We start from the raw sequence: 10610 nt of genomic DNA on the forward strand, positions 1-10610 counted from the left end.
CACGCGCTGATCCCCGTGGTTGTTTGAGAGAGGGTCTTCCACCCCACGCGAGCACACCACACCAGCCCGCGCGATGACCCGAGGCAAAGACCAGGCCCCAACCACCTAACCCGAAGCCCTTGACTATATGGTACTCGAAGAAGTTCCCTTCGAGCACCAACCTATCCACTCCCTCTTTTTCGTATGCACAAGTTAGCCCTCAAGGTTGGACTTAGGGCAAGATGATGCCCCTCAAAATGACCAAGAAATATGCCCCTTCTCCAAGCAAACCCAAACTTCCAAAGTCAACTTCGAGTTCCCTTCTCCCCGGACATTATACATTGTCCGAGTTGATCAACTGTGCTCTCATCTTTGTGGGACGAGCTAGTCGAGAAGGATGTCAAAGCTGGATCCAATTCTGGGAGAAAATTTATTGGAACCTACGCATCAAACAAATGAAGGGGATGAAAGTGCCACTTCGAAGGAGGAAAGTAGAGTATTCAACCTCAGAAGACCTACGCAAGAAAAATTCGTTCTATCCGTTGCAAACCATGGAAGAACCTGAGACGACAGGCATTATTCACTGCTACGTCATAGAGATGCAAGAAGATGAACCTAGTTCATCTGATTTGCGGCCCCAAGGCCGTCACATGCCATCAAGGAAAATATGGCCCCAAGGACATCTCGAGCCCATCTGAATTGAGCGATGGCCGCAAGGCCTTCAAGCTTGAAGCCCATTAGCAATGTGGCCCCAATACCATTAAGAGCCAGCACTCACCTGATCTGCAAGGAATTCCCAAATTCAATCAAGGCAAGTTGAGCTCTTGTTACTTGGACTGCCAGATCATGGTTTAAAGAGAACCAGGATCACTCCTACTATAGAACTACTCATCTCTGACGAACAAGCTGGCGTAATGGTAGTAAGCCAAGAGGATGAAGAACCTGAAAATCTGAAGGCTCACTTCGAAGAAATTTTGAGCAATATCTTGGATACGCTCAAAAGACTTGAAAATGCTCGACTTGTTGAAGTTACTTTGAGAACAATGGCTCAATTTCAAATTTCTAGCCGTTGGCTTTCTTTTTGGATAGAGAAATTTTCAGATTTTATTTTCAAGTTATGCTTGCTCCTATTCCTAATGTTGGATTTTGTATATTACTTTGTAGATTTTTTAAATTCACTACGTCATACTTCATAATATGGGTGATTCTAATTCCTATTGGTTCTAACCCAAATGTTGGATTTTGGATATTACTTTGTAGCTTCTTCTGGTTATTATTGGTGTAAATTACTTTAAGAATAATGGGTGTATTTCCAATTTCTAGCCATTGGCTTTCTTTTTAGATAGAGAAATTTTCAGATTTTATTTTGGAGTTATGCTTGCTCCTATTCCTAAAATGAAATGTTGTTTTTATTTTTGGATTTTTTAGTTTTTTCTTTGATTCAGTTGTTCAGCCTTTATTTATGATTATTCTTGTTCTCTCTCTCTCTCTCTCTCTCTCTCTCTCTCTCTCTCTCTCCCTTTATTAAGTTAGTTAGATAATGTGTTGACGGACAAAGAAAAAGTTCGATTCCTAATGGAGTTTGTTTCTTGGTAAGTTTCCAGATGTGGCCTGATTTGATTAGAAAATCCAAGGAGGATGGTCTCAATACGATCAAGATTTATGCCTTCTGGAATGCCCACGAGCCCAGAGCTCATGAGGTGCTGAGCTCTCTCACTCAGTTCCCATTTATATGACTCCATTTTTATTGGTTTTTTCTTGAACAGCTTCATTTCAAGCTCTCACCCCCTCCCTTTCATGTGAAGTCATTTTCATCTGGTTTTTGTCTTGTATGATTTCACCGCCAGGCTCGACCTCATCAAGTTCTTCAAAATTGTACATGATGTAGGGCTCTATGTTGTTCTCCGCATGTACCTCTTTCTTTTACTGGTTTTCGATGTAACTCTTTATGAATTTATGTATATAAACCCAAAACAAATATTTATTGATATTTTTGTTGTTATGTTGTATTCTTTCAGGGCTTCCCTGTTTGGCTTCACAAGGTCTCAGGGATTCAACTGAGGACGGACAATGACATTTACAAGATTCTCTTCCCTCTTTCTTTTTTTCTTAATTTGATGGTGAATATAATTTGGTTTCCATGGAAAGTAAAACCATAACCATTTCGGTTCTTTAATTCTTCTGGTTTCAATGTCATTCAGAATGAGATGCAAAATTTCACCACCAAGATTGTCGATATGGTTAAAGCAGAGAGGCTCCTTTCTGGCCAAGGGGGACCTATTATCCTCACTCAGGTTTGTATCTTCTCACCCCACCCTCTCTCATGTTAGTGCCTATGCTATTGAAATATTGAGATTGAATATCCTCTTCTATAGATCGAGAATGAATATAGAAATATTCAAGGCCCTTAAGGACATGCTGGACACCGTTACATCCAATGGTGCGCAAAGATGGCCAATCTCTTAATGTTGGTGTGCCAGCAAAATAATGCACCCCAGCCCATGGTATAAAAATTGATTTCATATATTTCCGTATGTTGAATTCACACTCTTCCTTTATGGATTTTGCTGAGTGTTTGTGTTTTCTTTTCTTATTTGAAGTTTGTGATTTCTTTTTTTATTAAAAGATCAACACCTGCAATGGATTTTATTGCCACAACTTTAAGCCAAGCAATCCAAACAGCCCTATGATGTGGACTGAGAACTGGACTGGCTGGTTGGTTCTTTTTCTTTTTGTATCAATTTGAATTTATTTGGATTTCAAACAATAATTTGAATTTATTTGGATTTCTAACCGAATGATTTTTATGCTGCTGTTTTATTTTATGCATTCTTTCTCGATTCTTCCAAAGTGGTGGCACTTTCCAAAACTACTACATGGTCTGATCCCTGACCCATACAAACCAAAAATATACACATCAATACATGTAAAACTTGTAACCGTGTACATTACATTATTGATTACATGTATGCTCTTTCCAGTATCATAGTTGAACCAACTTCGGCCGCACGGCAGGAGGCACATACATTGCAACATCTCATGATTATGATGCACCCCTCAATGAATATGGTGAACTAGAAACTTGAAAAGAATTGTTTTGAAAATATCTTAATTTGAACTTGCAATTTTTTTCTAATTAGAATTTTGATAAACTTTGTTAGTTATATTTGTTTCTCGATTATGATTGTTAATACTTTTACCCTTTTTAATGTGAACTTGCCGTCTTTTTCTAATGAGCATTTTGTTATACCTTGTCATTTGTTATATTTATTTCTCCATTGTGATGGTTAGTATTTTTATCCTAATTGTACCCTTTCTCCCACGTTTTCCCCACATTTTCTCTCTCATCATGTCTCTGCTTCCATTTATTTATTTTGTTCTCTCCTCTCTTCATTTACAATTATTTTCCTCTTTTCAATAAGGTTATTAAGTTTATCTTTAATAGATGTATCTCTCTCTCTTTCTCTCTACCTTAATTTAATCTTCATTTTTATTTCCCTTTCATATTTTCTCTTGACTAAATATATTATTTATTTATAAAGAAAAGTAATATATTTACTAATTTAAGCAACAATTCTCGGCCAGTAGACGTATCAGACACCAATAGGACTAGATCATGATGGCTTTATCAAAATCATGTTGACACGACTGTATATAGTTTCTCGATTATGATTGTTACTATTTTTACCTTGCAGGGCATTTAAGGCAACCCAAATGGGGGCATTTGAAGCAGCTTCATGAAATCCTGATATTCATGGAGAAGGAACTCACATCCGGGATGGTCTCAAACATGTCCTTTGGGTTTGGTGCTGACGTATGAAACATAGATATTTAATTTACATATTCTAGGACATAAATCATCTAATTTTTTTGACAAAATCATCTAATCATTGTAGAATCCAATTTTTATTTTTCTTTTTTACTTCTCAAGCAACCATCTGCACTAAATCATCTAATTAGTGTAGAATCCAATTCTTATTTATCTTTTTTATTTCTCAGGTAACCATCAACACTTTCGATGGGGCTTCAAGCTGCTTCTTGAGCAATGCAAATAATACAAGTGATGCCACAGTTACATTCCAAGGAAACCAATACTTCTTGCGGTCTTGGTTTGTTAGCATCCTTCCTGACTGCAAACAAGTTGCATATAAAACTGCCAAGGTATGTTTCTCTCTTTCCTCTTGCATTCTATTTTTATTGAACTCTATTCTTTTTTATGTTTTTGCTTTTTTGTTCATTTTATAAGTAATTAGGGATTTGGGTGCAAATTGCAGTATAGTCCCCAACCCTGTAATGATGGTAATGAAAAATGTAGGGTTATCATAATGATTATGATAATCATTAATGAAATTTTATTTGGAGCTTTAATGGGTCTTTTTCCTTTTCGTTTTGTTTCGTTCTCCTAAATAATCGCAATTGTTTTTACATTTACAGGTCACAACTCAAGCTGCATTGATGGTGAAGAAGCTAAATGATGCAGAATCCAACCTACCCGAGCAGCTAAACAGGCAATGGCGCCCCAAAGTTCAATAAGGGGATTCTGAAATTGGGAAAGTCTTCCTTTACATCCGCTCAACTTCTTGAATAGAAACAAGCAGTCGTTGTTGAGATTGACTACTTGTGGTACTCAACCAGGTAATGTATTAGAATTGTAATTTCCTCACTTTTCACTATACATAGTGGTGAGGTGTCTCGATTTCACCCTCCGAGTCAGGATGACCTTGTGGCACGTGTCTCAAGATTCAAGAAACATCTGAGACTTAAGACCGCTCTCTCAAGAGCTTTGATAGAAAATAAGGGCAAGTATACCAACCGATGAGAGAGAAATTTAATGTGACGCAGGACACACCTCACTTGGGTTCATGACTCACTCGGGTTCACTCACGTGGGCGCCCTCTTAGATCACGACAGAAAGCCCCCTACTCTTTCAACTGGTTCGAAATTGCCTCTCTTGACATGTACTCTCTTGTTTCTGCGATCACACATACATGGTTAATTTACAAGACAAGTGGGTCAAGAGACCCCACCTTGTCTTTGGGCGAATGTACATAGGCATGCGCATTCAAATGAAGAAGGAAAGAATAAGAGGATAGAGATTGGGGTGATGAAAGGAGAAGAAAGAGATAGAATAGAGGAAAGGGTAGAGAAGAATTTGACCAAGTGGCTAGACCAGTAAGTGATTGACCTGTCGTGGTAGCAAGATGAACACAGTAACTCAGATCGGTATAGCGAAAATACTACTCAACGACAGAACGAACACCGACAGGCTTGGCACGATGGCTAGCCTATTGTGGCAACAAGACGGGCATGGTAACTTAAACAGGCACGATGGCAATACTGCTCAATGATGAGACTACCATGGCAGTGCTAGACTTAGCCTGTCTCTTGGTCAAAGGACAGAAAAGAGAGAGAAGGAGAAGAAAGGAGGAAAGAAAGGAAGGAGAGATAGGAGAGACGAAAAGACAGAGAGAGAAGAGGAGAAAGAAGAAGAGAAGAGAAGAGAGAGAAGAAGATGAGAGATTAAGAGAGAAGACATAAGAGAGAGAGAACAAGAAGAGAAGAAGAGAATAGAAGAGAGGAGAAGAGAGAAGAAGAAGAGGATCGAAGAAAGGAAAAGATAGAGGAAAGAAAAAAGGAAGAAAATAAGAGAAGTGGGAAAGAAGAGAAAGGAAAGAAAAGGAGAGGCGGAGGGAAGAAGAGAGAAAAAGAAGAGAGAAGAAGAAAAGAGAAGGAAGAAGAGAGATAAAGGAAGATAAACATGGACGGCAATGAGGTCCCTCCACCCATGACAGAGTAGGGACAAAGGAAAAAGAAACATGGACGGCGATGGGGTTCCGCCGTCCATGACAGAGGAGAGAGAAAGGGAGAAAAACATGGACGGTAATGGGATTCTGCTGTCCATGGCAGAGGAGAGAGAAAGGGATAAGAAACATGGACGGTGATGGGGTTCCACCATCTATGACAAAGGAGAAATGAGAGAAAAGAAAGCATGGACGGTGATGAGGTCCCACCGTTCATGACTGAGGAGAGAGAAGAAGAAAAGAGAGCATGGATGGCGATGGGGTTTCGCCTCTCATGACTGAGGAGAAAGAAGAAGAAAGGAAACAAGGATGACGATGGAGTTTCGCCGTCCATAATAGAGGAAATTGAAAAAGAAAAGAAACATGGACGATGATGGGGTTCTGCCGCCCATGATAGAGGAGAGTGAAAAGGAAAAGAAACATGGAAGGCGATGGGTTCTGCTATCCATGATAGAGGAGAGTGAAAAATAAAAGAAACATGAACGACGACGTCCATGACAGGAAAGGGAGAGTGAAAGAAAACATGGACATCGATGGGTTCTGCTATCCATGATAGAGGAGAGTGAAAAATAAAAGAAACATGAACGACGACGTCCATGACAGGAAAGGGAGAGAGAAAGAGAACATGGACGGCGATGGGTTTCACCGTCCATGACAGGAGAGAGACAAGAGGAAGAAGAGAAAAAGAAAAATAAAACACATGCGTGATTAGGTGCCTCGATCTCGCCCTCCAGGTTGGGATTACATGGTGGCACGAGTCTCGAGCTTCAGGGGAAACCGAGGCTTTTGAGATCGCTCTCTCGAGAACCTTGCTTAAGAGCAAGGGTAGGTATACCAACCGATGAGAGACGAATTTATGGTGGGTTCAGGACTTACTCAGGCTGGCTCACGTGGGCTCCCTCTTAGATCACGAAGAAAGCCCTCCAGTTCTACAACTGGTTCGAAATCGCCTCCCTTGGCCTGTACTCTCATGTTTATGCAATCACACACACATGGTTAATTTACAAGACAAGTGGGTCAGGTGACCCCTCTTTGTCTTTAGGCAAATGCACATAGTCACGCACATTCAAAAGAAGAAAAAAAGGGAAAGGGAATAGATGAAATAAGAAGAAAGACATAGAATAAAGGAAAGCGGAGATAAGAATTTGAGTAGGTCGCTAAACTAACACAATAGCTAGACCAGCAAGTGATTGACCTGGCGTGGTAGCAAGGTAGGCACGGTAACTAGACCGGCACAGTGGTAATACTACTAGATGACAGAACGATCATTGACCAGCATGGTACAATGGCTAGCCTATCGTGGCAACAAGGCGGGCACAGTAACTAAGACCGGCTCAGTAATAATACTACTAAACGATGAGACTACCATGGCAGTGCTTGACTTAGCCTCCCTTTGTCAAACGAGAGAAAAAGAAGAAGTGAGAGAAGAAAGAGAAAGGGAGAGGCATGCACAGTACTACCAATGTCGTGCATGTGAGAAAAAGAAAAGAAAGAGGGCGAGAAGAAAAGAAGAAGAGAGGAGCAGTGAAAAAGAGGAGAACGATACAAGAAGAAAGAAGGGAGAAAAGGAAAAGGGAGAGAGGAAAAGAGAGAAAGGGAACATGGACAGCGATGAGCATCTGCAGTCCATGACAGATAAATAAGAGAAGAGAGAAAACATGGACGACGATAAGCATTCGCCGTCCATAATAAAGGAGTGAGAGGAGAGAGAAAGCATGGATGGTGATGATCATCTGCCGTCCATGATAGAGAAATAAGAGGAGAGAGAAAAATATAGACGGTGATGAGCATCCATCGTCCATGACAGAGGATTGAGAAGAGAGAGAAAATATGGATGGCGATGAGCATCCACCATCCATGACAGGGGAGTGAGAGGGAGAGGAAATATGGACGGTGATGAGTGATCTTACGCAGTCGAGAGAAGATAGATGCTTGTATTGAGAAGAAGGCCCTGATAGCTGGCCGAACTCATTGGCACAATTGAGTCGAAAACTGTGGTGATGACAGAAGCAACTCAAACAGTGGCAGAGCTGAAGGCACATGTTCAAGGCACTGAGACTTCTTCTGAAGCACGCAACGCTGAGATCAATAGGATGATTAATCATTTCTGAGCATGCCATTTTCCCCTTTTTTTTTCTTCTTTAGTTGCGGTAAAATTTTTGACTGATGAATAAAGTTCTTCACTTTTTGATTGATTTTACTAGACGATTTCATTCTCTCTTTACTTTTACTGCGCTTCATGTGATTCTTTTGAATGCCTCTCGATACTTCCACTGTCCCAAGAGACTAATACCCTAAGCCTTGTTTTGCCCCATGGCAGGCTGCCACGACTTGGATAGCTTCGGGGGTCGTTGCTTTTTCTCCTTTCAATGTCTAATTGCCCAAAAGTTCATAGTTCATTTGGTGAGCCTGATTACTATAGATAGTCCAGTCGGAAGGGGCTTCGGCCTCCATTAATGGCACATTTACTTCAAGCTCATCATAGCTTTCAGTCTTTGGCATGAACTCTTTGAGATGCTTTGAAGCGATAGGCATGACCTCCAATTGGCTCTGGAGGTTGCGGACTTCGGTTCTCAAGTTTGCTAGAGGATCCTGACCTTGAGCAGAAGGAAGTTGCCCTTCTCTCTCTGAGAGATCGGGGAAAAGAAAAAATTTTGGCTAGACAACGGTTTGAAGAGCATCCTCTAAACTTATAGCAATAGGATTTTGAAAGACTTTTCGTGGCGGTTGACGCACTGCTTCGGCTTTCAAGAGTGCAATGGGGATATGCAGGACTTTCTCCTTGGAGCTGGGAATTCTACCCCCATGGCTTGCTCGATCTCAAGAATGACTTTTGGTTCATTTTCTGGCCAAGGTGGCTCAGAACTGGGGGCAGAGGGTAAGGACTCTTTTTCGAACGAAGAAGGGGTTTCTTGGATGATAGTTGGGATGTTGGAATGAAGAGTAGTTAGGGGTAAAATTCTGCCCGGCCTTTCTTCTTCCTTGAACATGTTCACTAACATCCTCTCAACATACTCAACATCTTCATGAGACAAGGACACAGTCTTGCTTGTAGACTCGTGACCTTCTTCTCTCATCTTTTGAGGGGATGCCAGATCTGTGAAGTAATATTTTGCATCTGCATAGTGATTTTCGGCCACAAGGAATGGTCTTTTGTTAGCATAAACCGTATGCTATCTCCCGTCTTGACTATACTTGAAACATTGGTGCAATGTTGATGGAACCACCCCCTGATCATGGAGCCATGACCAATCGAGGAGAATATTGTAAGAAGTGTCGGTGTCGATTACATGAAACTAGACATAATTGTTCTGCTCACTGATCTTAAGACGAAGGCGCATCGTGCCAACCGATTTCTCTCTTGATGGGTTAAACCCCTGAACTATGATGTAGGTCGCGGTAAGGTCTTCGAACCAACCCTAATCGAGTCAAGATCCTTTTGGGAATGAGGTTGACTGTCGAACCCCCATCTAACATGATTCGGGTGATGGAGCATGTATGTAATGCGCTAGCAACAAAGAGAGGGCGATTGTGAAACTTTTTCCCTAGCTGCTGATCGTCCTCTAAAAAGGTGATTGGCATACATCCTTGTAGAATTGTCGGGTCTACATCGATAGGTTCTACTTCGATCTCGTACATTTCTAGGTCAGTGAGAGCCTGAACCAAAGCCATCCGGTAATCCTCTAAAAGCATGAGGGCATCGTGGACACTGAGAAGGGCTAGAAGCTTCCGTAGATGCCCTATCACATCATATTTCACCTAGTATTGATCAAGGCATTGTGCTCCCAGTCCTACCACTAGTTTGGTCGGTATATTGGGTTAAGGAACAGGTTTGGGTAAAGAGGGTTTATTTTGGCTGGCGGGCTTGGTTTGAGTGATGAAAGATTGAGGCTTTGGGAAAGACTGAGGGCATAGGGTGAACGAAGTCTTAGGGAATTGGAGAATAGGTGTATTGGGATTAGGAGGAGCCCAGGGAGCTGTAGGATATACAAACTAGTCTTTGGATTAGGGGGCAATGGTGAACTGGGGAAGTTCAAGGTGCCCGACTTTTACGGTGGAGGCTGCAGCATCCTCTATGATCTGAGATTTATCTGCCCTGTGGTGGGTATTGCTCCTGAAATTTGCACCATGTGGCATGCCTCTTGAGAGTAGAAGCTTTGCCCTCTTGATTCTCTTAATCTCTGCTCAAAGTCAGGCTCAAGGGGCCACTGGGGCTTCTTTGGCTTTGACTTCATGTGCTTCTTTGATGAAGGTGGCTCTATCTTGGCTTTAGCTGTCAGAGCATCAACAACTGTTAAGAATCATGATACCTGTACTAGGGTCTTTCTCAATCGCTTCCTCTGCGTCTTGTTTATATTGATTTCTTAAAATTTTTGATCGAAAGCCTTAAAGTCTAGGCACATCAAGGTCATATCTACAGAAGGCATAAGAGAATAAGAAGCATGAAAAGAAGGTGGAGAAGGGTTGAAAATTGGGGAACTTTTAAGGTCGTTCCCCTCATCAGACTGATCTGGGCAGCTTTTTACGTCATCACCAGGATTGGACGGTTGCAGGGGATCTTTTAGGTCTTTCCCTTGCTCAGACCGTTGGGAAATGATTTTAACGTCGTCACCCTCATCGGACGTTTGCTGAGTGGAAGATGAGACAGGGACATCTTCTTGACAGGACGAAGAAGGAAAAAGAATCATGCAGGGGATGAAGCCTAGCAAAGTTGGCAACGGAGGAAGGGCTCTTAGAAATTCCTACTCGACTGTGCGTTGAGCAGTCTTATTTCTTCGGTGAGCAGCCCTTGGTGTCCATCTCTTTCTGGTTTTCTAACATAATGTGTAA

At 41.6% G+C, this 10610-nt stretch overlaps 1 pseudogene; it reads left to right on the top strand.

Moving 5' to 3' along the window:
- Positions 1–685: 685 nt before the first annotated feature.
- Positions 686–4512, top strand: LOC110006754 (beta-galactosidase 15-like; annotated as a pseudogene).
- Positions 4513–10610: the final 6098 nt, after the last annotated feature.

This window comes from Amborella trichopoda, chromosome 9 (genome assembly GCF_054954075.1).
Source record: "Amborella trichopoda isolate Santa Cruz 75 chromosome 9, AtrichopodaSantaCruz75HAP2 v2.0, whole genome shotgun sequence".
NCBI classification, from domain to species: domain Eukaryota; kingdom Viridiplantae; phylum Streptophyta; class Magnoliopsida; order Amborellales; family Amborellaceae; genus Amborella; species Amborella trichopoda.